The sequence below is a fragment of the Octopus sinensis genome, linkage group LG7 (genome assembly GCF_006345805.1).
Source record: "Octopus sinensis linkage group LG7, ASM634580v1, whole genome shotgun sequence".
Lineage (NCBI taxonomy): Eukaryota > Metazoa > Mollusca > Cephalopoda > Octopoda > Octopodidae > Octopus > Octopus sinensis.
In genome coordinates, this window is record NC_043003.1 from 21231759 (window position 1) to 21256680 (window position 24922).

Genomic DNA, 24922 nt, shown 5'->3' on the forward strand with positions numbered 1-24922 from the left:
GCAGTGCATACCATCAAAGTGACACTGGGGAAAATATATGAAGCCCAGTATACCCATCATGACTACCCATCTGATAAGGGTACACCAGGCACATGCATCAAAACCATATGTGCATGACATGGTGATCTCATATCAAGATAAACAGCACATGATCTTGCAGATGGGGCCCAGTTAGAATTTTCTTCAAATTGAGTAGCCCATCCCATTCAAAAGGTCCCTGAATAAGGGTTGTTTAAGGATGATGAACAAAAGGTGAATTATCCAAACCCCAAAGAATTCCTCTCAACACATGGCTATGATGCTCCCCAACTACTTCTGCTCATGATCAGAGATGCACATATTGTCAGCCACCAAGGCACATGCTCAACCAGTTATGGTCAAACAACTGACGAGCAAATCTGTGGTATTGAGCAGAATATTTGCTATAGCCCATCTTTTATACCAAGACAAAATAATGTACATGATAACAGTTCCAATCAGTTAAGATCAGAAGCCATGAGAGCCTCTGCCTGGTACTGCATCAGGACATTTATCATCATCATCATCATCATCACCACTACCACCACCACCACCATTATCATTATTATATTATTATTATTATTATTATTACTACTACTAGTTAAGGCAGTGAGCTGGCAGCATTTCTTCCAGCACTATGTTCTGAGTTCAATTTCAACGAAGGTCAACTTTGCTTTTCATCCTTTCGGGAGTTCCATTTAAGCACTGGGATCAAATGTAATTGACTAACCCACTCCCACCAAAATTTCAGGCCTTGTACCCATAGTATAAAAGATCATTAATTAACTAGTTAACCATTTAACTAATTGTTTATTTGATTAATAGTTAAGTCCGGCAAGCAGTCAGCTAGGTTCATCAGAATCCTTTTGTTGCCATTATTGGCATAATGACCCTCTATGCACAATTTGACATCAGAAACTCGTAAACGCTGTTACCTTAGCATTTTACTTTTGAAGCAGATTCTCTGACTTTCACAAGCGCTTAACATTACCTTTTATCTTTCCTGGATCAATAAAAGAAAAACCAGCTATAGGGATCAGTTCCATTGATTTATATATACTATATAATTTCATTCTATAACAACTGGTTTTGTGTGAAAGCAATAAATCATTATTTTGCTTCATAAGTTTGTATTGACTCCTGGCGCACAAACGTATGCAAAGGTTAAAGCAGCCATTTTGAGAAGTCCTGGTTGAATTAACTCTCTCTCTTTCTATCTGCACGTGTGTATGTCTGTCTGTGCATGCATCTCATCTGTGTGTGTTGTGTGCTTATTGTTTCTTATTATAGAGCGAAAAGTATTGTTTTTTTGTATTCATGTTTTTCCTCTATTTCCATAGTGATGTTTAATCAGTAAGAAAAAAATAATAGGCTTGGCTGTTCCTGGCAAAAACCTAACGCTACAACACAACAACACAAATATACTAACATCATTTCACTTACAAGAAAAAAAAAAAACACTACATCAAATGACATCACAGCAAGCTGTTACTTAAAAATGTGACCGGGAAGAACTATGGTTTATGAAATTAATACTACCTGGTTCCAACACGTGTTGCGTGTCGCAGTCAGGGCTAGGGAAGAGAAAACATCTGTTTTCTTTACTGCCATCATGTTTGTGAAAAAACTACTTCTTAAAGTGGGAGGTACAACCCCTGGTGGGTGGGTAGAAAATTATATATGGGTGCTTGTGAAAAAAGGGGTAAGTAGCCAGGGAGTGGGGAATAAATGTAACTTTCATCTTAAATCTTTTGTATGTTTCAGTCATTAGACTGTGGCCATGCTGGGGCACTACCTTGAAAAATTTAATTTAATGGAGTGGTTGGCGTTAGGAAGGGCATCCAGCTGTAGAAACGTTGCCAGATAAGACCGGAGCCTGGTGCAGCCTTCTGGCTTCCCAGATCCCCAGTCGAACCGTCCAACCCATGCTAGCATGGAGAACAGACGTTAAACGATGATGATGATGATGATGATGATGTTCTCAACCATCAACCATTTTTTTTTACCTATTGACCCCTTTGTTTACTGTTTTGTTCTGGTGGATCCACATAGCCATTCAGTGTTTAAAAACTACTTTTATATTATATTATATTATATTATATTATATTCGTGGGGTAGGGGTCATATTTTGCCAATTAAACACAAGTACTATTGTGTATGTGTTTAATTAGCAAAATATGACTATTCTGAAATATAACAATATCTGATTCAACACGATTTCACATCAAGAATCTTACAAAACAGGCACACACACACATACATACATGTTGAGTACCTCTTTCTTTCGTTTATCCACTCACCCGTGTATGTTTGTGTGTGTGTGTGTGTGTGTATATATATATATATAGTGTCGGTGGCACGTAAAATGCACCATCCGAATGTGGCCGATGCCAGTGCCACCTCGACTGGCTTCCGTGCAGGTGACACGTAAAATGCACCAATCCGACCGTGGCCGATGCCGGCCTCGCCTGGCACCAGTGCAGGTGGCACGTAAAAAGCACCCACTACACTCACGGAGTGGTTGGTGTTAGGAAGGGCATCCAGCTGTAGAAACATTGCCAGATAAGACCGGAGCCTGGTGCAGCCTTCTGGCTTCCCAGATCCCCGGTCGAACCGTCCAACCCATGCTAGCATGGAGAACGGACGTTAAACGATGATGATGATGATGATGATGTTCTCAACCATCAACCATTTTTTTTTACCTATTGACCCCTTTGTTTACTGTTTTGTTCTGGTGGATCCACATAGCCATTCAGTGTTTAAAAACTACTTTTTATAGGTGTTTTTTTCAAAATTCCTATTTTGTTTTTCATACATTCACTTCTACATGTTTGCAGTAGTAATCTCCCACATATTAGAAGCACTGGAAAAATACAGGATATTACAATTTCTCCCTCCGACTTAACTAAGCAATGAAAATATTTGTAATGAAATACTCTGGCTATGTGTTTCAATTAATTTTGAAAATGATTGCTAGTTTGGGTAACTTTTCCATTATTAAGCTGGTATTTAGGACATAGAATTATGAAAGGTTTTAATTTAAATATGAGTTAATTTAAAACAATGTATATATATATATATATATATATATATATTATATATATATATGTAGGTCCCGGGTTGATTCGGGGTTAACCACAGTAAATAAGGTACTCAATACATAGCAGAGTAAAATTAATTTATTATATAGAAGGAGCTTCTACAGGACTAGAACTGTTTCATTCAAGAGAAATCATCAGGAAGCTCTTGATGATTTCTCTTGAATGAAACAGTTCTAGTCCTGTAGAAGCTCCTTCTATATAATAAATATATATATATATATATATATATATATAATATATATATATATAGGTGCAGGAGTGGCTGTGTGGTAAGTAGCTTACTTACCAGCCACATAGTTCTGGATTCAGTCCACTGCATGGCACCTTGGGCAAGTGTCTTCTACTATAGCCTCGGATTAACCAAAGCCTTGTGAGTGGATTTGGTAGACAGAAACTGAAAGAAGCCCATCGTATATGTGTGTGTGTGTGTCTGTTTGTCTCCCCACCATTGCTTGAGAACCAATGTTGGTGTGTTTACATCCCCGTAACTCAGTGGTTCAGCAAAAGAGATGGATAGAATAAGTACTAGGCTTACAAAGAATAAGTCCTGGGGTTGATTTGTTCAACTAAAGGCAGTGTTCCAGCATTGCCACAGTCAAATGACTGAAACAAGTAAAAGGGTATGAGTTAATTTAAAACAATATGTTCTGATTCATAGAACCAAAAGTCAATCTCAGGCAAGTTAAAATCCAGGTGTATAGTACCACGTTAAAACAGAGTGTGTCTTCACATCATAAAACCTGAAATTGTCTCAGGTGAGTTAAAATTGAGTGAGTCTGAATTTGTTCCAGAGAACCAGAGGAGACAGAGTGGATTGATATTGACTGGGGCAAAATGGAATGAGTTTTGTATTGTAGAACTCAGAATGGTCTCAGGTAGGTTAAGTCCTTCCTGAGTTATACAGACTCATAAGGCCAGTTTCCCAGTTTTTCTGATGTATATATATCCCTCACATGGATGGGATGCTGGTCTGTCACCAGATTAATCATTTTTGCCAGCTGAGTGGACTGAAGTGTTTTACTCAAGAACACAACACATTGCCCAATCCAGGAATTGAAACTACAATCTTATGATCACGAGTCCAACACCCCTAACCACTAAGCTATGCACCTCCACTAAAGTAAGGTTTCTTCCCAAGTCATACAGACTCCTAAGGGCCGGTTTTCCGGTTTCATGGCATATATTTTCCTCACCTGGATGGGACACCGGTCTGTCACAGGACAACTCATTTTTGCCAGCTGAGTGGAGTGGAGCAATGTGAAATGAAGTGTTTTGCTCAAGAAGACAATGTGTCACTTGACCCAGGAATTGAAACCACAATCTTATGATCATGAGTCCAACACCCCTAACCACTAAGCCACATGCCTCCACTCAGATGGATTGGTAATCAAAATATCTTAACCGTACCCAAAACAAATATTATATATTTATTTCTTTATTGCCCACAGGGGGCTAAACATAGTGGAGACAAACAAGGACAGACAAAGGGATTAAGTCAATTACATCGACCCCAGTGTGTAACTGGTACTTAATTTATCGACCCCAAAAAGGATGAAAGGCAAAGTCGATCTCGGCAGAGTTTGAACTCAGAACATAACAGCAGACAAAATACTGCTAAACATTTCACCCAGTGTGCTAACGATTCTGCCAGCTCGCTGCCTTACAAATATTATATATTTCAAAGTACTGAATCCGATTCTCTTCACTTTCTCAATTCATGAATAATATTGCCAATCAAAATATTGCTGTGTCTATAAATTCTTGAACCAAGAATTTCTAACGACTTCTCTTAATCTCTATGTAGCCATGATTGTATCACACAAACCGGATGTCCTCATCAGTTTCAGAAAAACTACATCAACCTAAAACAGCTGCTAACTCTTGACAAAGTGAAAATACAATCTTACACTAAAGTACTTTTGGTACTCATATACACTCACTGCAACACACACAACTCTTTCTCTCTCCCCTCACCTTCTCACCTACATCCCCTCTTATTTTCTCACATTCTTTGTGTCTCCCCTTCACTCTCTCTCTCTCTCTCCCTCCCCCTTGCTTATTTACCAATTCTTTCTCTCTGTTATTCCAACTATCTTTCTGTGGCATTCACATGCTCCCCATCCTTTCACTCTTTCTGTCCCAGTTTCTCTCTCTCTCTCTCTCTCTCTCTCTCTCTCTCTCTCTCTCTCACATACACACACACACACACACTCACTCACACTCACACATGCAGAAACAATTTTTTACAGCCGCACACATGTTCTGTTACATTCACATTTGTACGTACATACACACTATCACATTCTTGCTACTTCATACATGCACTCACACACACACATGCACACTCTCTCTCTCACACACACACTCTCTCTCTCACACACACTCTCTCTCTCTCACACACACACTCTCTCTCTCTCACACACACTCTCTCTCTCTCACATACACATACACAGTCTATCTTTCATACACTCACACACACTCTCTCTCCACATGCACACACTCTCTCTCACACACACACTCCTCTCTCTCACATACATATACACAGTATATCTTTCATACACTCACACACACTCTCTCTCTCACATGCACACACTCTCTCACACACACACACACTCCCTCTCTCTCTCTCACACACACTCAGACACACAGGCATGTTCATACAGACATTTATTCAGTGTATGCAAGGTCTGCAATGAAATACTCTTGTGGTATTTTGTTATTTTGTTAAGTCTAATCATGTTCCAGTTGTTGCTTGTCTCCTTGGCACACGAGGAATTTCAGTGTCAAAGCTGTAGCATAAGGGTAACCCAGTAGGCTCAGTCTGTGCTTTGCTTTTGGCTCTTGTCTCAACAGATATATAGTCATATCTTTAGAGCAATACGTAAATGTCACACAATCTTATACCTGTCTTTCCAACAAAAAAAAAAGAAAGCAAAACAAAATTTGCATGTGTGTGTGTGTGTATCAATATCTATCTATCTATCTGTCTGTCTATCAATATATATATATATATATATATGCCATGATAGATCAGTAGCCACTACACACATTTTTTTTCTCTCCTTGTTTCTTTCTGTGTTCCTTTCTGAGGAAGAGCATAGGCTCGAAACATAAAAGACTTTTTCAATTCCTGAGCATTATATTAATACATCTGTTTGTTTTCTACACCACCTGTCTTTGTCTTTTGTTTTTTTCGTGAACTCTCTCTCTCTCTCTCTCACTATATATATATATATATATATATATATATACATATATATATATATATATATATATATATATATATATATATCTCCGGAGGCTCCCTTGTATGTACATATCAATATCTATGTATGTGTGTATGTGGCATGTGGTCAGTTACAACAACAAGAGTTCCAGATGATCCGATCAATGAACCAACATGCTCGTGAAATTAATGTTTTTATGTTCAGAAGTTCAAATGCTGATGGGGGTTGACTTTGCCTTTCATCCTTCAGGGGTCGATAAATTGAGTGCCAGTTGAGTAATCAACTTAACCTGTCCCTCCACTGACAAAATTCTGTGCTAGTGAACAGGTCACGGTCTCAAAGCGATGAAAATATTTTGACAAATTGAATTTAAATGTTGAAGTGAATCTAGCAGTTTTTGTGTATTTTTAAATGGCTTATAAACACCTTCCACACTGCAATTGTTTTTGTTTCAGCACACAATCTCAGATTAAGGCACTTGCTATGCAAGTACATCTCCATAATATAAAAATATAAAATTTTCTAAAATGCCATATGGCTTGAAGGGTCCACTTATGTAGAATAGGAATCAAAGAAGTCCATAAGTAAAAATTAGTTGAGGTGCAGGTGTGGGTGGGTGTGTGGTAAGAAGCTTGCTTCTCAACCACATGGTTCTGTGGCACCTTGGGCAAGTATTTTGTACCATAGCCTCAGGTGAACCAAAGCCTTATGAGTGGATTTGGTAGATAGAAACTGAAAGAAGCCCATTGTATATATGTATCATCATCATCATTGCTTAACGTCCGCCTTCTATGCTGGCATATGTATCGGATTGGTGCATAATTTTTGCGGCTTTTTTTCAACAAATTTTATTCAACAAAAACAATAGCAATATCTAACAAAAACATCTTTAAATGATGGTCTGACCATCTGCCAAGCAAATGGGAAGTAATAATTGAAGTAGATGGTGAATATGCTCCAGAATAATCATTTAGCTATTGTTATTGTTAACTATTGTTATTGTTGAATAAAATTTGTTGATAAAAATCCGCAATAATTATGCCCCAACCCAATATATGTGTGTGTGTGTGTATGTGTTTGACATCATCCCTCCCACTGCTTGACAACCAGTATTGGTGTGTTTACATCCTAGTAACTTAGTGGTTTGGCAAAAGAAACCAATAGAGTAAGTACCAGGCTTTAAAAAAAAAAGTCCTGGGGTGCCTCAACATGGCCACAATCAAATGAAAGAAACAAGTAATAGGTATGGAAGAAGTCCATTGGTTGGATTATACATGTCGTTCTAATTCTCTATAAATTCTTCCTGCAAAAACAAAAACACTTCCCCCCAGTTCTCTCTTGCAGCAGTCTTCAATTGTCTTTTGCAATATTTTATCATATGACAGCTAAATAGTAAACAGATATGTTTCAGAGAAAAGCTAAAGCAGGTACAAAGAGAAAAAATTCAAAACAAATGATACACTGACAACTTATGCAGGGACCTTGTTGTAATACTTGCATGTCAGACAAGCTCAACCTGCAAGTCCTTGTACATCATTACAACATTACATTTTGTAACTTTGAATGACAGGTGGGGTTGTAGCTGTCCAGATCTTATGTACAGGTCTATTGAAGTCAAGCTTGAGAGTGGGGGGGCTGTACAAATCTCATATAATGTCAATTACCATATGAGTCTTGGCTAGGAGGGTTCATTCAGGTAAAATAGGAATTAAAGGGGTCCATAAATTTAAAAAAAAAGTGATTGAGTATCACTAGTATAGAAGAAGCCCATTGGTTGGATTATACATGTCGTTCTAATTCTCTATAAATTCTTCCTGCAAAAACAAAAACAATTCCCTCCAGTTCTCTCTTGCAGCACTCTTCAATTTTCTTGTGCAATATTTTATCGTATGACAGCTAAATAGTAAACAGATATGTTTCAGAGAAAAGTTATAGCAGGTACAAAGAGAAAAAATTCAAAACAAATGATACACAGACAACTTATGCAGACAACCGTAGCAAAAACAAAAAAAAATTAACTGAAGTATGCCAACATTGTGTATTGATTACAATGTTTATGGAATGTCAAAAGAAGTGGGTGGAGGGGAAAATGATAGCTTTTAGAGATATTTGAGGAGAGAAACTGGAAAAAGTTTATTCAATATCTTGGATAAGACGTAAAAAAAAGTAACAGAAACTAAACTAAGAATTCCTCTGAAACAAAGGAAATATATATATTTATGTATTTATAGAAACGGTTAACTATTCTTATTTGAAGTGTCTTTACAAATTCCATGTCTTAACTATAGTTAGAGAGGAAGTTCAGAAGAAGAAATTTATTGGAGTTGCAAGCGGCACATACAAGATCTAGTCTCTAGTAATGCAATGCCGCTGCTACTACCACCACCAACACTATGATGATGGCAACGATGACCCCCACTACCACCACTGCTAATAATAATAATAATAATAATCCTTTCTGCTATAGGCACAAGGTCTGAAATCTTAGGGAAGGAGGAAAGTCAATCACATCAACCCCAGTGTTTGACTGGTACTTAATTTATTGACTCTGATAGGATGAAAGGTAAAGTCAACCTCGGCAGAGTTTGAACTCAGAACATAAAGATGAATGAAATGCCGCTAAGCATTTTACCTGGCGTACTAACGTTTCGACTAATAATAATAATAATAATAATAATAATAACAATAATAATAATGATGATGATGATGATGATAAATTTTTTGTAATATTGACACAAGGGCTGATGGGGCTGATTACATTGATCCCAGTCTTGTCTGGGTTTTGAGTTTATTATTCACAGAAAAATGAAATGCTAAGTCGGTCTCAGCAGAATTTGAACTCAAAGCATAACACATATACTAAAATTGGAACGATACAGAGAAGATTAACATGGCCCCTGTGCCAAAGATGACATGCAAATTCATGAAGTGTTCCATAAATTTTCATTGGCAGTACCCCAGCATGGCTACACCCTTTGGGCTGAAACACATAAAAGAAAAAAATAAAAGGAAAACAGAACAAATATACAACTAAGCATTTTGTTTTTTCAACACCCTAACAATTCTGCCAGCTCAATGCCCTATAATAATCCTTTCTATTATGAGCATGAGGCCTGAAATTTGGGGGAGGGGGGATAATCGATTACATCAGCCCCAGTACTCAACCATACTTATTTTATTGACCCCGTAAGGATAAAAGCAAAGGCAACCTTAGCAAAATTTGAACTCAGAACATAAAGACAGATGAAATATCACTAAGCATTTCACCTGGTGTACTAATGATTCTGCCAGCTCACTGCCTTCAGTGACCTATAATAATAATAATAATTTCTAACATAGACACAAAATCCACAAAAATTTAATGAGTTAATTGATTAACTCTTTAGCATTCAAACTGGTCATGCCCAGCCCAAATATTCTACTTATTTTATGTTCAAACTGATCAGATTTGGCCTCTCGTACATACCCTGTAATGTTATTCTATAAATGCACAATCACATCATCATAATCTTGAAGCTTCAAGATAATGTATGATTAATTCAAAATAATGTGAATGAATAAGTATTGCATTTGACAGAATAATCTGAATGCTAAAGGGTTAAATTAACCCAGTACTTAACTGAGATTTTGTTGATACCTAAGAGCATGAAAGACAAATTTGATCATGGCAGGATTTGAACTCAGAACAGGAAGGTCTGAAACAAATATTGTAATATATATAATTTTTTTGACACTAATGTTTTTGCCATTCCAGCCACAATTAATGGTTTCTAATTTATGCACAAAGCCAGCAGTTTTAAGGGAAGGCTGTTAGTTAGTTGATAGCATTGACCCTGTTTGTTTCAGCTCTTTGCATTCTGAAATCAAATCCCACCATACCCTTCTTGGATGGAAGGGTTTAATCCTTTAGCATTTAAACTGCTCGTATCCAACCCAAACATTCTTCCTGTTTTATGTTCGAACTGATCGGATCTGGTCTTTCACACACACCTTACAATGTCACTCTAAAAATAAACAATCTGTTCATCAAAATCTGTAAACAATGAGATAATGCTTAATTAATTTTAAAAAATGTGAATAAATAAACATTACATTTATCAGAGTTAATGCAAAAAGGTTCATCCATCACCTTATTGTATTTTATTACTTGGCACCTTGAGTGCCTTTCGCAGAGTCCATTCCATAGTAAGCATTCTGGGCCAGAATATCATGCAAGTATTTGATACCAGGATACTGATTTGAGAATAGTTTCCTTCTTTCTCCTAACAGTCTTGGGGTCTCTGTAAGAGGTTAAGATCACTGCTTTCTTTCTTGGCTGAAAGATTAAAAAAAAAGGAAAAGATCAGGTAGTATTTGATTAATCAGTAATTTAGTACTTTGACCTGTGTGTGACTATAATCCTATTGAAGTACACTATGTATTAATGTCTACAAGAAAATCAAGCTCCAGTATGATATATTTGAATAATGGTGTTGCTATTTAGCCCCATGCCAACCTTCAAGGAGCATACTTATGATTAGATATGTCCCAGGAGATTGCATCTAATGAAAATATTAATCCGCTGTACAGGGACACTGCCAGACTAAGCAATGCACTGGATTACCTACATAGACCACATACATAGATAAACAATAGGCTCCTATTACTGTACTCTCTCTCTCTCTCTCTCTCTCTCTCTCTCTCTCTCTCTCTCTCTCTCTCTCTCTCTCTCTCTCTTTCTCTCTCTCTCTCCACACACACACACACACAGTCTAGTATGTTGTGATTTTCAGAATGGATCAGCCATATAAAGACTTCTTTACTGGTTCGCTAAATTAACGTAAGATTGTGAGGGTTGATTGTAACGTGATGGAGATTGTTAGTGGTAGCGATTGTGATTGTGGTGGTGGTGATTGTGTTGGTGGTGGTGGGGATTATGGCGATGGGAGTGGTGATTGTGATTGGAGGTGGTCCTGGGGCTGTATTGATGACTGTGGTTGTTGCTGTTGACGGTAGTGGTAATGGTTATTGTGATTCATGGTGGTGATGTCGGTGACTGGGCTTAGTACTAATGGTGGAGGTAGTGCAGGTGGTAGTGGTAGAAGTGATTGTAATGGTGGTAGTGGTGATTGTGGGGATGGTAGTGATGGTTGTAGTGGTGATTGTGGAGGTTGTGGTGGTGATTGTGGTGGTTGTAGTGGTGATTGTGGTGGTAGTAGTGGTGATTGTGGTGGTAGTAGTGGTGATTGCAGTGGTAGTAGTGGTGGTGATTGTGGTGTTGGTAGTGGTGGTGGCAGTAGTAATTGTACTAGTGATTGTGGTGGTGGTAGTGGTAGTTATGATTATGATTGGTGCTGGTGTTGAGAGATGATTGAGACCTGAAGAGACAACTACAAGCTTGTTGAATGTAACTTAATTTACCAACGACAATGAGTAGACCAGTCAGAGAAAGAGGCACAGCAGCAAAGTACATTAAAGATAGCCAAGATTACAGGAATCAATGGGATAAGTTTAGTAATCTGTGGTGCTATATGATGATACTGAAATAGAATTGGCAATCTATTTGATATTTCGAGATCATTGCTATCACACTAAATTTGCTTGGATAGAAATAGATACAAAGTAGTCAAGCATTGATTCTGATGTGCAGTGTAATTCATATTTAAAGTCAACACAATTTCATTTCATTCTTTAAGGTATTGGTAATAATAATAATAATAATAATAATAAATGCCCTGATGCAGTACCAGGCAGTGGCTCTCGTGGCTTCTGATCTAAACTGATTGGAAGTGTTATCATATACATTGTTTTGTCTTGGTGTAAAAGATGGGCTACAGCAAATATTCTGCTCTATACCACAGATTTGCTTGTCAGTTGTTTGACCTTATTCTATCAGTATTTGGCCATGGCCAGCTTTATGAAGAAGGAAAGAAAACTTAAAAATTCTTTTGAAGGAAACATCAGTCAAAGGATGTTAGGTGGGGAGAGATTTTTTACAAAAAATTTGGCGCAGAAGTGGCTGTGTGGTAAGTAGCTTGCTTATGAACCACATGGTTCCGGGTTCAGTCCCATTGCGGGGCACCTTGAGCAAGTGTCTTCAACTACAGCCTCAGGTCAACCAAACCTTTGTGAATGGATTTGGTAGACAGAAACTGAAAGAAGCCCGTCGTATATATGTTTGTATATATATATATATATATATATATATATATATATATGTTCTTGTGTGTGTATACATTTGTGTGTCTGTGTTTGTCCCCCCAACATCGCTTGACAACCAATGCTGGTGTATTTATGTACCCGTAACTTACCGGTTCAGCAAAAGAGACTGATAGAATAAGTACTAGCTTACAAAGAATAAGTCCTAGGTCGATTTGCTCGACTAAAGGTACTGCTCCAGCATGGCCACAGTCAAATGACTGAAACAAGTAAAAGAGTAATAAAAGAATTATTAAACTAAAAACTTGGTTTTGTACCTTGTCTTATATATAAAATACTACAATTAGCTAGTAATAATAATAATAATAATCCTTTCTACTATAGGCAGAAGGCCTGAAATTTGGAGGGAGGGGTTAAGTCGATTACTCAACTGGCACTCAATTTATCAACCCCTGAAGGATGAAAGGCAAAGTCAACCCCCATCAGCATTTGAACTTCTGAACATAAAAACAGACGAAATTCTGCAAAGCATTTTGCCAAGCATGCTAACAATTATGCCAACTTGCCTCCTTAATCAATGTTCGAAAATTGATGTCATATATATATTTTGCATAATATTAGTCATTATAGATATCAATACCAATTTCTGACATAAAAAAGACACCATGCCCACTGAGGTGTCTTGAACTATGTATCTGTCACTTGTCAGATGGCCACGTTATTGATTATATTACTACAGCCTGTCTATCATTCCATCATCTTCAATTGTGCACTAAAGACTGTCTTTGTTTTTTCAACTGTGCTATTGTTTATCTCAACAAGATAATCATATGACATGATTTTTTATTCGAGGAAGTTGTGTTTCTCTTCTTACAAGCATGACAATGAAGCAAAGCACAACTAGTTAAGACAGATATCATTATATGGAACGGACCATATTCAAGCAAAACTGGAGCCTCCATGTAACTATTCAGCCTGCAAGAAATAGCAGTCAAATTTTCCTGAAACTACATCTTACTGTCTTAAGTCAATAAATAGAAAGGGGGAAAGGACACATTAGACAATGTAGTCCTAGGATGCCTCTTAAGAAATAGCAAAATTACAAACAGTGGGATAGTTATAATTATAGTGTCTGTGGTCAGAAGTGTGGTTGATCAAGGTTGACCTGGGGCTAAACAACATTTGAGTCTTAGGTACTAAATAATGGAGCAGTTAGTATAGCCATGATAGTGTGCAATAACCATTACCAGAGCATTGGTCAAGCACTGTCTCACTCAGTTATATCAGCCTTAGAGTTCTTATATGAGTAGAACTGACTAGACAGTATTGGTCAAGCATTGCTTTTGTCAGTTACCTCAGTGTTATTGGTCTTGTACAAGTAAATCTGACCACACAATGATCACCCATTGTTTCATTCAATCCCCTCGGTATTGTAGCTCCTATATATAGAACTGACCAGACATCAATCAAGCATTGTTTTAGTGTTATAACTCCTAAAGAAGTAGAACTGACCAGATATTGGTCAAGCATTTCTCTAGTCAGTAGAGGCACATGGCTTGGTGGTTAACTGGCACTCCATCAGTTACGACAACAAAGGTTCCAGTTGATCTCACCAATGGAACAGCCTGCTTGTGAAATTAACGTGCATGTGGCTGAGCAACCCACAGACACGTGTACCCTTAACGTAGTTCTCAAGGATATTCATCACGACACAGAGTTTAACAAGACTGACCCTTTGAAAAACAGGTACTACTCATTTTGTCAGCTGAGTGGACTGGAGCAATGTGGAATAAAGGGTCTTGCTCAAGGACACAACGCGTCACCAGGAATCGAACTCACGACCTTGTGATTGTGAGCCAACTACCCTAACCACAAAGCCAGCACATGGCTTGATGGTTTGGGCATTGGATTCATGATTGTAGGATTGTGGTTTCAATTCCTGGACAAGGCAATGCATTGTATTCTTGAACAAAACACTTCATTTTATGTTGCTCCACTCCACTCAACTGGTAAAAGTGAGTAATCCTGTGACAGACTGGCATCCCATCCAGGAAGCAACCAAGAAACTGGCCCTTTCCTCCTTACAGATTAATGTGAATTAACTATTATTTTAGTTGGCTCTGTCCGTATTTTTTCTATACACATGATATTGACCAGGGCTGCTCAACTATATTCACTACAATAACGTTCATCATCATCATCATGGCTGTTAGTATGGCCATGATAGTGTGCAATAACCGTTATCAGAGCATATGTGTGTGTGCGTGTATAAATGTATGTATGTATAAGTATATATATTGTTTGTAGAAATACAAAAATCTGAGGGAGAAGCACACTCTGAATATTTAGAGCAGTTAATATTATAATGGGGAAGGCCAATAGCCAAGGCTGAAGAGAGACAATTGTTTACTTACGTGGTGCTTTGAAGACCTCAAGGTGGCGGCGCAGCCGAAACTCGATGACCAATGGCAAAGGGAGATAATCACCTAGTGTATACTTTTATAGAGAGGCATTTAAAATAAAATAATAATAATAATAATAATGAAATTGTTGTATACAGTGCTCAGGTGCACCACAATTTTCCCCTCCATATTTTGAAGAGGGCTTAGGCCAGCAGTGTTTGGGGTCTGAAGTTACTCCATAAGGCTCAACCCCTTATGAGCGAGAAACCCAGGATAACCCCATAAACCAGACCCCATTATCATATATATATGTGTGTGTGTGTGTGTGTGGTCTTAAGTGTAACCAATCAGTTAAAATTTTGCAAAAAACACAGAGAAGAGAATATTCTGTTTTTTTGCAGCTGTTGTGATCTTTCTTTTGTCGCACCTCCTTTTTATTTCTCACAGCAAAATAAGTTTCTTTTAATGGATTTATAAATCAGTCGATTAACACATGGATGTAATAGAGTTGTTTAATTGCTTCAATCGTTAAACTTCAGCTTTGGTGTATCAGCAACTTCAAAAGTTTCAAGTTAGCTGTGTCAATATCCAGTACTTAATCGAGTATTCATTTCATTGGTTTATATTGTAGGAAGTGAGGTTGGCACTGGAAGGGTACTTCACAATTCCTTACATAGTCGTGGAAAGGAAAATAGCAGGAACAAGAATCTCCGAACAAATAACAATATTTATTTTTCTGTCTGTACAAGTGTTACATCTCTGGACATTGGTTGCTTGGACGCCTTGGGGGTGGAAGCAGCAGGGTTAGTAGTCAGACACAATGATACAAAGGCAGTCACAAACTCACAACTCACAATGTCGCTTGCTGTCAAAATTCCTGCTCCACGGTGCTGGTCCCAGTTGCATCCGCTTCGGTCAGCAGCAGGGGCGAAGAGAGAGAATGGCGGTCAAGCCTAGCTCCTGCTGATGACTGCGCATGCACATAAGGGGCTTCGGGCAGCCCTTCTGGAAGACTCTAATCCCTGTGCATGCGTGGATGAAAATCCAAAAATGGCATCTGGAACCAGGCATCACTACAATATTTACCAAATTGTTTTATTTGTTTTCATTCATTAAACTAAAGCCCTGAAGGACTTACTCAAACAAATTGACCCCTGTATTTATTTGTTAACGTTCGGTACTTATTCTATCCGTCTCTTTTGTTGAACTGCTAAGTTACATGGACATCAGCAAGCCAACAATGGTTGTCAAGCAATGGTGGTGGGGACAAATGCATAAAAAAATGCATACACACACACGCACACGCACACTCATACACATGCACACACACACACATATACACATGCATATAGTTCAACCAACACACAAACTCAACCACATATTTACAAACATCGACAATTCTCTTAACTCAAAAAGTCCTGTTGCTTTGTTAGCAACTAAACTGGTTGCTAACTCTCTCAAGAACTTAAATTAAACTCATAGAAAAATTTCACACATACACACACACACACATATGGTGCTAAAAGTAGAACACAAGAGAATAGGAAAATAAAAAAGTAGGAAATGTCTTTTACATTTTGAGCATTCACACTTCATCATCATCATCATCATCGTTTAACATCCGTTTTCCATGCTAGCATGGGTTGGACGGTTCGACTGGGGTCAGGGAAGCCAGGAGGCTGCATGGTACCTTAGGCAAGTGTCTTCTACTCTAGCCTCGGGCCGACCAAAGCCTTGTGAATGGATTTGGTAGACGGAAACTGAAAGAAGCCTGTCATATATATGTATGTGTGTGTGTCTGTGTTTGTCCCCCCCCAACATCACTTGACAACAGATGCTGGTGTGTTTATGTCCCTGTAACTTAGCGGTTCAACAAAAGAGACCGATAGAATAAGTACTAGGCTTACAAAAAATAAGTTCTGGGGTCGATTTGCTTGACTAAAGGCGGTGCTCCAGCATGGCCTCAGTCAAATGACTGAAACAAGTAAAAGAGTAAATATGAAATCTTGTGGGAAATTTTTTTTAGATCACTGCAAACAGCAAGTTTATTATCATATACCTAAAGATGGTCACAGGTGGCTTTGTATAAAAAAAGGTTAGTCAATGGACATCTTGGTTGTCTGTGGTTTATCAAACAACAAATCCCTTGTGTACAATTGAACAAAGAAGCTTCTAAGTGGTTGCACAACCTGTTATGAATAGCAGTCAAATCTCCTTCATGTCACACCCCACTAATATTAAAGTTAGGAAACACACATTGGATAATGAGTTAACAAATAAAACACACTGTGTCTGAAAAAAGAAAGAAAAAGAAAAAAAGGGAAGGGATGGTCACAGCTGGAATGCTTTTCATCATAGATATACTTTTCTAGATCAGAGCTGATCTGGCACCAAACAACAATAACAACCTAATTCTTTGTATGATTTACATATACCTGGAGAATGCTTTAATTCCACTCTTTTCTCGGTGTTAGCTCTATAACCCTTTAGCATTCAGTATATGTTTTGCTTTGAATTAATCAAGTATTATCTTGTAACTTCAAGTTTTCAGTGATGTGATTGTTTATTTATAGAATGACATTGTAGGGTAGGTGTGAAAGGCCAGACTTTGCTGGTTTGGACATAAAACTTGTAGATCATTCAGACTGAAACTGCCACTACCACAACCACCTTATTTATTCCTCTAAATCTTTAAACTTCACCACCAACCACTCAATCACCATATTTATTCCTGTAAACCTTTAAACTCCACCACCATCACATTTATTCATGTAAACCTTTAACCCTTTCATTACTGAATTTCTGTTGAGATGCTCCGTGTTTCTTCCAATTATTTTAAATATAACAAAGCATTTAGTAAAATAACATCGTTATCGTTGAGCTAGTGGTAGGAACATAAATTGCGACTAAGATTTGGTGGAAGATTTGAATTCAAAACTTATGAAAACAAGACATTTGTACTAAAGAGCCAGAGCCGGTTTCAGCTGGGTTGGTAACAAAAGGGTTAAACTCCACCACATGTAAACCTTTAAACTCCACCATCATCACATTTATTCCTGTAAACCTTTAAACTCTACCACCATCACATTTATTCCTGTAAACCTTTAAACTCTACCACCATCACATTTATTCCTATAAACCTTTAAACTTTACCACCATCACATTTATTCCTATAAACCTTTAAACTTCACCACCATCACATTTATTCCTGTAAACCTTTAAACTCTACCACCATCACATTTATTCCTGTAAACCTTTAAACTTCACCACCATCACATTTATTCCTGTAAACCTTTAAACTTCACCACCATCACATTTATTCCTGTAAACCTTTAAACTCCACCACTTCTATTCCTGTAAGCCTTTATAACTTCACCAATACCATCACCTGTAAACCGTTAAACTGCCACAACCATAGGCATTACCTTATTTATTTATTTCTGTAAACCTTTAATTCCTAACCTGAGAACTTGGCTAAGGTAGATATCCAGTCTATTTTGATGCCATATGTTATGTTAAGATATTGACCTAACAATGAAAATTATATATTTTGTCTATAAGTGCTTAAGTGATGATCATAAGTATGTTATCACTACATCCCATAATAGCTGCCAAAAACATTTCTTGTTTTGTTTTCATGGTTAATGTTTCAAACGGTGTCTTTCAATCACTTTTCTAATTGCTTCCATCCCTCAAGTTATGAGAGAAGTAAATTCATCAAACATTTGCCAAAGACACTTACAGCTGTTGCCAAAACAGATACTGATGTCAGTCTAATCTCTGGCACAAGTTGGGATTGTGTGTGTGTTTTTTTTTTTATTTTAATTTTAATTTTTATTTCTATATTCATTTACAAAAAGAAATAACATGTTTTTCTAACCATATTTCTAATGAAATTACACATGTCTATTTGTTTTTGTTAATTTTTAAAAATTAAAACAATTTTTTTTGAAGACTTTAGTAAAATAACTAACTTCTCTATAATGAATGGCATTGGAAAATTTCCCTTCACCCCAAATTAAGCTGGTGTTTGGAACTTGACAAAAGGTTCTAATGTAAATATCATCATTGTCATCATCGTTTAACATCTGTTTTCCCTGCTGGCATGTGTTAGGCAGTTTGACAGGAGATGGCCTGCTGGGGAACCGTCCAGATTCCAACTGTTTGTTGTAGCATGGTTTCTATGGCTGGATGTCCTTCCTAATGCCAACCACTTTACAGAGTGCACTGGGTACTTTTCTACATGCCACTGGCACGGGTGTGTTTACACAGCACCAGTACAAGTGCATTTTATGTGACTCCAGCACCTGTAAAGACCTGTATATAAGGATGACAGTGTGTCTACTTAGCCGGGCACATCTCAAATACAGCAAATTGCTACAACTCCCAGTCCCTTCTAATTTCTTCATTGAAGCCCAGGATCCAAAGATCCTTTTTCACCATTTTCCTCCCACGTCTTCCTGTGTTTACCCTTTCCACAGGTTCCCTCCACATTTAAAGCTTGGCACTTATCATCATCATCCAGTGTTTTAAATTCAGGTTTTGTCCCTGTTAATGGGGGTGGCTGGATCTACCTCAATGCCATAGCAACTGCCTCCACACCATCTCGTCATCTTGCCTAGTTTTGGGCATCCTCCTTTTTCAAACCACCCCTCCCAATCTCCTCCTCCACCTGTCCTCCCCAGCACCTTTTCTTCGGTCTACCTTGCTTTCTATATATTTTAATTTAGATATGAACACTTCAGAACGAGATGCCTTGTATAAATAATAACTTGGGGTGGTTTTAGACAAGTTAGTATAAACAGAGTTTACCCTTTTGACACCAGATCACATGAGACCATCTCCAGTTTCTGTGATACCAACTTCCTTTTTTAAAGTGGACTAAGTTTGTAGAGGTGTGTGGCTTAGTGTTTAGAGTGTTAGAATCACAATCGTAAGATTGTGGTTTCGATTCCTGGATCAGGCAGTGCATTGTGTTCTTGAGCAAAAACACATCACTTCACGTTGCTCCAGTCCACTTAGTGTGGATTAGTGGTTAGGGAGTCAGACTCAGGATTGTAAGATTGTGGTTTCAATTTCTGGACCAAGTGGTGCCTTGTGTTCTTGAGCAAAAAAACATCATTTCACGTTGCTCCAGTCCACTCAGCTGTAGAAATGAGTTTAGGCAAAAGATGGATGGGCTCCACCAAGCTTTCTCGCCCAAGATATGCTGCATGGCTACAGCACTCCAACGACCACCAAGGGGTTGATGAACTTGTCTTGTCAAGTTGACCCCTTCGCATTCAGCTTACTCTGTCAAATGGAATGCTTATTCATTCACATTGTTTTGAATGACCATGCATTATTATCTCATAGTGTAAGGTGGTGAGCTGGCAGAATCATTAGCACGCTGGGCAAAATGCATAGCAGTATTTCGTCTGTCCTTACATTCTGAGTTCAAATTCTGCCGAGGTTGACTTTGCCTTTCATCCTTTTAGAGTTAGTAAATTAAGCACTAGTTGAACACTGGGGTCGATGTAATCAACAGATCCCCTCCCCCAAAATGGCATCCCTTGTAGCAAAATTTGAAACCATTATTATGTCATAGCTTCAAGATTTCGATGATGTGATAGTTTATTTTTTAGAATGACATTGTAAAGTAGGTGTGAGAGGCCAGATCTGATTGGTTTGAACATAAAACAGGTCAAATATTTGGGCTGGATATGACATCAATTATGTTCTATACACCAGCTGAGTAATGATAGTTATTTTACTATTTTCAAATTTGATTGAAACAAAGACAATATATTTCAATGGAATCTTGGTAACAAAAGGATTAACAAGTACAAGTATTCTCACCATTGTTTTTTTTTTTATGATTTCATATTATTTCATTTCATCTCAGTTTTTATTACATATCAGGGAATGGGCTTCCGAGAAAATTAATGACATAATTATACTATCTTTTATCTACAATGGGCTTCTTTCAGTTTCCATGTACAAAATCCTCTCACAAGGCTTTGGTTAGCCCAAGGCTATATAGTAAAAGATACTTGCCCAAGGTGTCACATAGTGGGACTGAACCTAAGCCATGTGGTTAGGAAGCAAGCTTCCTATCACAAGCCATGCCTGTGCCTATCTATTACATTATATTGTATTCCACATGTTATAACAAAGATAAATCTCTTATGTATGTGGCACCATGAGTAATTGTCTTCTATAACCCTAGGCCAATCAAAGCCTTGTGAGGGGATGTGGTACAGAGAAACTGAAAGAAATTTGCTGTGTGTGTGTTTGTGCTTGTATGTCCACAATAGCTCTAAACAAATGTTATTATCATGCAAGTAGTGTCATCTGTTTCTAGGTCTCCTGTGGAAACATGTTCACACATAGGGAAATAAATACCTTAATTGAAAATAGGCACGGATTGTCTACAGGAGGGGCATCTAACCATAGAAAATTTGCTTCAATAAATTCCATCCGAACAATGTAATCATGGAAAAGTGGATGTCAAAAAGATGATGATGATATTCACAAATGCATAAATGTGTGTGTGTGTGCGTTTGCGTGTTCTATTCTGTATATCTCAAAACAGTCTTAATCTCCTTACAAGAGTATTTTAGTTCTGCACAAACCCAAAACTCACCAAAATAGTCTATTTTCCATAAATATCCAAGTGACTTGAGATGAGGTGTTGCTAATAAAGGTCATACTTTTTCTGGGCCATAAACTTCAACTTTAGAGACGAAAAACTTTTGAAGATATTTTTCTATGCCTATTTACAATCTATTTGATTGGTTTCCAATTATTATTTAGGTATGGGGTAATGGACTAGATTTGAAACTATTTGTAAACTAACACCCTTATCTACTAAATCGCTGATTCATGTACAATTCATGTATATTTAGTAATATTTTCCATTTTCATTATTTACATCTGACGGATATTTGTCCTCATCTTGTTTGTTGTTAACACAACATTTCAGCTGTTAGCAACAAACAAAATGAGGACAAATATCCGTCAAATGTAAATAATGTACATAATTCCTTATCTCTTAAATATAGAACTGTATTTTCATTTTAATTCGATAATAATGGTAGTTATAATAATCCTTTCTACTAAAGGCACAGGGCCTGAAATTTTGGGGGTAGGAGGTTGATTACATTGACCCTAGTTTTTAAGTGGTACTTATTTCTCCTTCAATAAACACCATCTGATCTATGTGAGCATGGCTACCAAATTTCGTCTGCCATTACATTCTGAGCTCAAATTCTGTCGAAGTCGACTTTGCCTTTCATCCTTTCAGGGTCGATAAATTAAGTACCAGTTAAGCACTGGGGTTGGTCTAATCGACTTAATCCATTTGTCTGTCCTTGTTTGTCCCCTCTATGTTTAGCCCCTTGTGGGGTCTTGGTCCCCAACATTAAACTAAAAAGAAAGAAAACAAGAGTGAGCCATAACATGGTTGTTTGATCTGTTGGAAATAATAGCCAAATTTCTCTCAAATGAACACCAGCATTTTTAGAAAAGAAGCTTTGATTCACTCAGAACTATAGAAGATATTTCCCCCAGTGTTGTGATACAGAATGAAACCTGGAATAATCATCTGAATTGACCACCAAGTCCTGGGCAATTCATTAAATTGCATTTAGTGGCAAGGTCCCTGCTTGGGAATTCATAAGCCTTGGGAAGCATAGAGTCACGAGAGCTCCTATGCCTGCACTGGCCCAGGATTTTGCTACCTGTCAAGGCTCCAATAATGAATCAATCAACAGAAGATTCAAAGGTGAGCCACATTGGCCCAACAGTGTAAGGACATACCTTGATGTCTTGGGAGTGAGTCTTTTTGGCTAAGAGCTAAAGAGGTTCTGTGCCTCAAACGTAAACCCAGGCAAGCAGAAGACTATCAGTGTAAATTGTAAATAAACTGGCAAAAAGCAACAGGAAACCACAGCTGTATCTTTCCCAAGAAAAATCAGTAATCTTCAGAATTTGGTATTGATGTCCACGGTTGCCAACACCTGTAGATATGGAGAGACAGGAGGGTTGTTAACTGTTATGTAGATTTGAATGTTTTACGATATGAGGTTTTAAATAATATCAAAATAATAACAAAGTCTGTCGTAATTTAACATACTGAGCCAAGTTAGGCGCTCGATCTGCTAGATATAGCAGTCAACAGTCCCTCAAATCATACCCAACTCTCTTTAAAAGGAAAAAAAAACATACATTCACACACACACACACAGAAAATGCACTCCTAGATTTCCCCCACCCATCAAAAGTCGAGATAGTCGTAGCTGGTGTTGATGTTTGCATCTAAACGATCTGGGCTGACTTGGTATTATTATATAAAAACGTCGCTATCAAGTTTCGTGTTCGTTAATAGTGTTCCACATGATCGCACTCGTTTGTTCATCCATGATTGCTTCCCTTGGACCCAGTGGAAGTCCAGTGGTTACGTGTGAATTGCGTGTATTTATGCTTGTATACATGCAAACATACACACGCACACACACACAAACATGTTCTTTATTCTTTTAGTGGTTCAGTCGATGGAACATGGCTGTACTGGAGCACCGCCTTGTTTTTGTTTATTTATTAGTCTTTTTTTTTCAGCTTTATTTAAGTTTTATTGCTGAAAGTTAGTGTATAATTGAGTTTAGTGACAGTTGACCTTCCTTGAGTATAACCTTGTAGAGTTGGTTGGCTCGGTATTTTGATTACATAAATACATGCATGCATGTATGAATGGATGGATGGATGGTGATGCAAATAGGAAAAGTAGAACTCAAAATATGAGCGTAGGCGCAGGTGTGGTAAGTAGCTTGCTAACCAACCACATGGTTCCGGGTTCAGTCCCACTGCGTGGCACCTTGGGGAAGTGTCTTCTGCTATAGTCCCCGGCTGACCAATGCCTTGTGAGTGGATTTGGTAGACGGAAACTGAAAGAAGCCTGTCGTATATATATATATATGTATGTGTGTGTGTGTCTGTGTTTGTCCCCCTGGCAATGCTTGACAACCGATGCTGTAGAATAAGTACTGGGCTTACAAAGAATAAGTCCAGGGGTCGATTTGCTCGACTAAAGGCGGTGCTCCAGCATGGCCGCAGTCAAATGACTGAAACAAGTAAAAGAGTATATATATATATATATATTAATATTTAAAAGAATCGTTAGCACGCCGGGCGAAATGCTACGTTCTGAGTTCAAATTCCACCGAGGTCGACTTCGGGGTCGATTAAATAAGTACCTGTTATGCACTGAGGTCGTGTAATCGACTTAATCACTTTGTCTGTCCTTGTTTGTCCCCTCTCTCTGTTTAGCCCCTTGTGGGCAACATAAAAATAAGAAACGTTAGCACACCGAGCTTAATGCTTAGTGGTATTTCGTCTGTCTTTATGTTCTGAGTTCAAATTCCACCGAAGTTGACTTTACCTTTCATCGATAAATTAAGATCTAATCGACTGGATCCCTCCCCAAATAATTTCGAGTCTTGTGCCTAGAGTAGAAAGAATATGGAACAGGGAGAGAGAGAGAGAGAGAGAGAGAGAGAGAGAAAGGGGAAGATGGGAGAAGTGAAAGCGTTGCTCAATTACTATTTTCAAGGCTTCAGTGTCTAAATCGGAGACCTAGCCCGAATGCTTGCAGCAAACTGGACCCTGTTAAAGACAGTCCCAAGTAGTAGTGTTAAACCGGACGACAGATTAGGTCTTATTACAACCACCGAGCGCGCGCAGTTATAAGATGGAAATTATATGCTTCGATACTGTTGTTATTGTAATCATTGTGTAGTCTCCACCCGCCTTGTTCAATTCTTATTGAACGGACATAATATGTTTAACATTATCCAGTATATCCTTCCCTTTTCTTAATATGACGGTATGTGATATGCGGAAGATTTAGCTACTATTTCTAACGGCTTAGATGATAACTTTCAGGCTGCTCCTTCTTAGTTTGATTCAAGGTAAGCTTGTGTCTTGACGTTGTTTCAAGTCGTGCAAGGGACATAATTCAGTTTGCATGCATGGATTTACTACACACGGTAGCACGTAT

At 37.9% G+C, this 24922-nt stretch overlaps 1 protein-coding gene and 1 pseudogene across 2 annotated transcripts in view; both read left to right on the forward strand.

Moving 5' to 3' along the window:
• The window catches only part of LOC115214118 (probable protein S-acyltransferase 23), a 246604-nt gene that overhangs the window by 31760 nt on the left and 189922 nt on the right, over positions 1–24922 (forward strand). The gene's annotated exons all lie outside the window — the stretch shown is intronic.
• Positions 9177–9289, forward strand: LOC115214594 (annotated as a pseudogene).